This window comes from Rutidosis leptorrhynchoides, chromosome 2 (assembly GCF_046630445.1).
Source record: "Rutidosis leptorrhynchoides isolate AG116_Rl617_1_P2 chromosome 2, CSIRO_AGI_Rlap_v1, whole genome shotgun sequence".
In the NCBI taxonomy this organism is placed as follows: Eukaryota; Viridiplantae; Streptophyta; class Magnoliopsida; order Asterales; family Asteraceae; genus Rutidosis; species Rutidosis leptorrhynchoides.
In genome coordinates, this window is record NC_092334.1 from 94,930,448 (window position 1) to 94,936,447 (window position 6,000).

The following is a 6,000-nucleotide window of genomic DNA, read 5'->3' on the forward strand; positions in this document are numbered from 1 at the left end:
TTTTTGGGTCGTTACACGAGGCTTGCTTCATTATTTTGCAAAACTCACTCTCAAACATCAAAGGCTAAAAGCACGCACCTTTTTGTTGTAATACTTCGCAATCTGTTGTTTGTTATTCGCTTCTCTGTTCGCAGCCATCAATCTGCGTTCTTCAACAAAATTTAAATTTTCGCACAAAGCTTCATTGTTCGCAGTGTCATCAAAATTGGCAATCCTATGCGTTGACACGAGGATTTCAGCGAGAATCATTGCCTCTGAACCATACACAAGACTGAAGGGTATTTCGCTAGTACTCTTTTTAAAAGTTGTGCGATGTGCCCATAGCACATTAGAGAGTTCATCAACCCATCCAGTGCATTTTTCATTTAAGCGCTTTTTTATGCCCCTAACAATGTTGTGGTTAGTAACTTCACACGACCCATTAGCTTGCGGGTGTGAAACTGAAGTAAATTTTTGAATAATATTCATTTCTTCGCGCCAAATTTTAAAAGGATCTTTCGCTATCTGTGCACCATTGTCGTTTACCATTTCACGGGGAATACCAAATCTGCAAATGAAATATCCCACACAAAATCTCGCAATTGCACTCCTGTAATTGTGCGTAGTGCTTTTGCTTCCACCCACTTGGTGAAATAATCAATTGCCACAATTAAGAATTTTACATTTCCTGCTCCCGCAGGAAATGGCCCCACAATATCAATGGCCCACTCGTAAAATGGCCATGACAAATTAACTGGAATCATGACATGCCTTGACTTTCTATTCTGCGGTGCATGTCTTAGGCAACTTTTGCATCTTTTTACTATTTTTGCTACATCGCGATACAATGTTAGCCAAAAGTAACCCATTCGCATGATCTTTGACGCAATGGTTTTGTAACCCGAACGAAGCGCGCAAGAACCGCTATCTACTTCTTCAATAAGCATTTCTGCCTCTGCTGGTCCTACGCACCGCATTAATGGTCCATAATAGGATTTGCGATATAAAACATCATTTTCAATGATATACATAGGCGGTCTGATGCGCACTAATCGAGCTTCATTTTTATCTTCGGGTAATTAATTATTGCGCAGATTATTAATGATAGGATCCATCCAATTTGGCTGCATTTCTTCAATAGCCGCAACAACTAATCCGCCATCAATTGCTTTGTTGGGCAATTCTTCCACCCAAACTTGCTTTTGAACATGCGAAAAAGTTAAAGCTACCAATTTGCTTAATGCGTGGCGCAAGCTCAAAATGCTCAAACTTTTCGGCAACCTCCTTTAACAGGTGCAAGTACTTCTGCATTGAAAGTTCGTGCACATCAAATGAGCCATTAAACTGATTTGAAACCAACTGCCAATCAATATATGCGCGTAATTTTGTGATATTCATTTTATGCGCAATGTTCAATCCAGCCAGCAATGCCTTGTATTCGGCCTCATTATTTGTAACATCAAAATTAAAACGCAATGTGCATATATGTTCTTCAACACTTAGGCTTGTTAAAATTAATCTTGCACCCGCACCTTCTATGCATGGTGCACCATCAGTAAATAGATCCCAAGTTTCACCTTATGCGGGTTTCAACTCTGTTCTTTCATGAATTACCTCTAACTCCAATAATTTCTGCGACATAATCCGCAAGAAGTTGCCCCTTCACAGAAGTTCGCGGTAGGTAAGTTATTTCATAGGATCCTAACTCAATTACCCATTTGACAAGCCTTCCAGATATTTCAAGCTTATTTAAAACTTGTTTAACCGGAAAATCAGTTAAAACATGAATAGGATGCCCTTGAAAATACCTCCGCAATCTTCTTGAAGTTAAAAGTTACGCGTACACAAATTTCTCCATTGGCGCATAATTAATTTCACTTCCTGCGAGTGCCTTACTGACAACATAAATTGGTTTCTGCATTTTGTCGCGTTCTGCAACCAAAACTAACCCAAAAGCCACATTTTCAATTGAGACATAGAGATACAAAATTTTGCCCTTTATAGGCGCAGTAAGTGTAGGCAGCGTCGCGAGTAACTGCTTCATTTCTTGGAATGCACTTTCCTCTTCATCAGTCTACACAAAATTTTTCTGATTCGAACATCCTTTTAGCGTTTTAAAGAAAGGCAATTGTCTTTCCGTAACCTTTGACAAGAATCTGGTCAGAGCCGCTAACTTTCCTGTTAAACTTTGCACTTCCTTTATTGTTTTTGGCACAATCATGTTATCAATTGCGACTATCTTTTTGGGATTAGCCTTAATGCCTTGCTCAGTAACATAGTATCCCAAAAACTTTCCTTCTTTTTCTCCAAAACTGCACTTTGATGGATTTAAATTCATGTTAATTCTTCGCAGATTCTCGAATGTCTCTGCAACATCTCGCAGAATTTGATCTTGCGTTTTACTTTTGACGACCAAGTCATCCACATATGCTTCAAGATTGCGCCCAATTTAACTTTCGAATGCGCCATCTATCAAGCGTTGATATGTTGCGCCAGCGTTCTTAAGTCCAAAAGGCATCTTGATATAGCAATATATGCCTTTGCTCGTGTGAAACGCAATTTTATCTTCATCCTCTTCCGCCATTGGAATTTGATGGTACCCCATATAAGCGTCCAGAAAGCACTTAAAAGGATATGCATGCAGTGATTTAACTTTCCAATCGATTTCTGGCAGCGGATAGTTATCTTTAAGGCAAGCTTTATTGATATCTTTAAAATCAATGCACATCCGCCACGATCCATCAGGTTTTTTAACAAGCACTGGGTTTGCAACCCATGTTTGGTATTTCACTTAGCGCAAAATGCCTGCCTTAACAAGTTTAGTTACTTCAACGCCTAACCATTTCATTCGGCCTTGAGCCATGCCTCTGCGTTTTTGAATTATTGGTTTTAACGCAGAATTTGCATTAAGCTTATGTTCTGCAATTTTTCGCTGAACACCAGTCATGTCTTGCTCACACCACGCGAAGACATCCATATTTGTTATAAGCAATTGCACTAACTGTTTCTTGACATCTGCATTTACATTGCTACCATTTTTAATTGTTTGTTATGGATATGCGCGATTCATTACAACCATATAATCTTCTGCGCCTGCGTTCTCTATTACTGCGCCTTGTTCATTAACAATCACGCAAATTGGTTGTATTACTGCAGAATTCATTGTTGCAATGCCTTTTCATGTTCTTAACTTTATCATTCCATGTATTGTCGAAGAAATGATGCCAAGCTTAGATAGCGCATAGCGCCACAGCAACATGTTATTGCGAGAAGCATATCGCATAACATATAAATACAGCCATGCTTGGCGCATTAGCTTTGCGTCTGTATCATCGATAAGCTCCATATTTCACGATAACTGCCCAACGGGCCATGCGGATTGATGATACACCTATTTCCGCATTAAGCGCTCATGCGTATCACGTGCTTGCACACGCTTACTAATTAAAGTCTTGCACTAACCCTAGGGTGCGCCCAGACGATGGTGCGCCCAGATGAGGTGCGCACAGACAGGGTGCGCGCAGACAGGGTGCGCACAGACAGGGTGCGCACAGACAAAGGTGCGCCCTGAAAGGGGTGCGCCCAGAAAGGAGTGCGTCATGCGCCCAGACAGGGTGCACCCAGGCAATTAGAATGGGTGCACCAGACGACCAAAGGGGTGCACACAGCTTTACTTGGTGCACAAGAAACAATCTTATCCTTAATTAACTGGATCATTTCCTAACTATAATTCCTTTATTTATGGCAATTATTTGGGAAGGATCTAGAATGAATTAAGGGGCTTTTAGGGTTAGGGTTTCACTATAAATATAACCCTAACCTCATTCATTCATTCATACACAACATGTGATAACGATTTAACAATCACATTCAACAATCGTCTAGGGAATAAGATCATAACGATTTAACGATCTTCCACAATTTATGAGGTACTACCTGAAGCCCTTCACCTGAGGTTTTACCTACACCTCGTGTAGGGTTTTTCCCTCGCCGACGGTTACTCCGGCCTCGGCCATAACCGCCCTTTCGTAGATCTTCATCTCAATAAGGGTTATCCACGGTAACCGATGACCGGAGTGTTAATGCCGCTGACATCTAAAAGCCCTCTCTTGCACTCGATCATACTTCTTGTTCCGGCTACAGATTTATGTTCGATCAAATGGCGTCATCCGTGGGACATTAGCAACAAGCATCCTCTTTCGTGGTTCTACTGATAAAGGGCTGTAAGTTGATATTTATTTTATTATGTTTCAAATCTAGAAAAAATACATACGGTGATACGGAGTATTGTTTTGGTTTGGTTCGGTTCGTTTTTGAAAATCAACCGTAACACACCTAGATGTGTACGCATGGATTAAACACTCCGTATGTAATGGTTTGATTGTTGAAATTTGTAAACTCAAGAATCTGACCAAGAAGGTAATTTTCAAAAATCTGATGTTAATAATTTTAAGTTATGGCGGCTGTCATTAACAACTTACAAATATGTTTCACTGCAAAAATACATCAATATTTTTAAAATAACGAATTCGTCATCAGTTCTAATCTCGTATTAAAGGTTGTTTATATAAGTCATATCTTAATTGCACGTCAACCTTTTGATTAACTGACGAATGGGAAAGAAAAACAGATTACGTACGGTTGAATAAGTTATTTATCCGCCGCCGAACGATGACTTTTATGAACAATTAATTGGCTCGGTATGATAACGAAAATCTGCTGGGTTGCAGTGAAATAAACTTAAGCAATTGCTAGTACGTTAGCGAGTGGTTTCTGGAAACTAGCATTAGTTTATTTGCAGTCCCACATCCCATCTACATACACGACTATAGTATGTTAACGAATGATTTCGAACTCGATCTCGACGCCTTCGGGCTGATCTCGATGCCTTCGGGCTGGACTCAAGGCCTTCGGGCTGATCTCGATGCCTACAGGCAGACCTCGACGCCTTCGGGCACACCCGGTGGGACCTGTCAACATGTGTCCATCCTATCGACAAGGGAATTAAGCGTTTCAGTATGATCTCGCATCTGTAAGTTTTCGTTACGATTTGAATGAATTGAATTCTACGTATTGTTTATTACGAAATTTATAGCATGGTGATCTCTATGTTTGCTGTTGCAAAACGTTAAAGTATCAATTTGTTACGCAGTGCCTAGAATAAGTAATACTTGAGGTTGTGTAAGTATTAAAATTAGAGCTTTACAAATTGATTTTGAGAGATTAACATATTTTGCATAAAGATGACCGAACAATTAAATTGAAACTAGAATATCTCAGAATTAATGAAACGTGGGTTGTTTTGTCGCCGTATATGTTGATGGGTGTTGATTGGTCGTAACAAGAAACAATAATTAGTTATGATTTACACGATGGCTCGATTAAGCGATAGAAACGTACGGTGAAGATAGCCAAATTCTTTTGGCGTATACTCATAACAGTTTTGGTTACCCACAATAAATTTGGTAACTAAATAATGTACGGATTTTGTTAATATCCCATATTACTTGTTGCAATAGAAAGATCACCAAGTGATTTTGTTTCCATTAACAGACGATTTCATTTTGTAAGTAAATATTTTCGCCTTGGCGTATAAGCTTGAACCGTAAAGCTTATTATCAGATGCTATTTCACGAAGCATATTGGCGAAGTTTAATTTTCGCATAGAAAGTGTATTTAGCGCAATCCCTTGGTGTAATACTGTAATATATTGTCATGATCCGGATTTTTCCATGATTATTGATGTTTCGCGAGGTGTATATAAAATAGTTATTATTTTACTAGGAAAATACTATTAAATACGATACAATTTTACACAAGATATTTATTTATTTATAGAATGGATATACTTAAACCTTGCTACAACACTTATAGGCAGTGTACCTAATCGTACAGTAGTGTAGTTTTTAGTAAGTCCGGTTCGTTCCACAGGGAAATCTTTAAACAAAGCTCAACGCTATATTAGTTTAATTTAATTTTATAAAAATACAAATATATATATAAGTAATATTATTATTATAA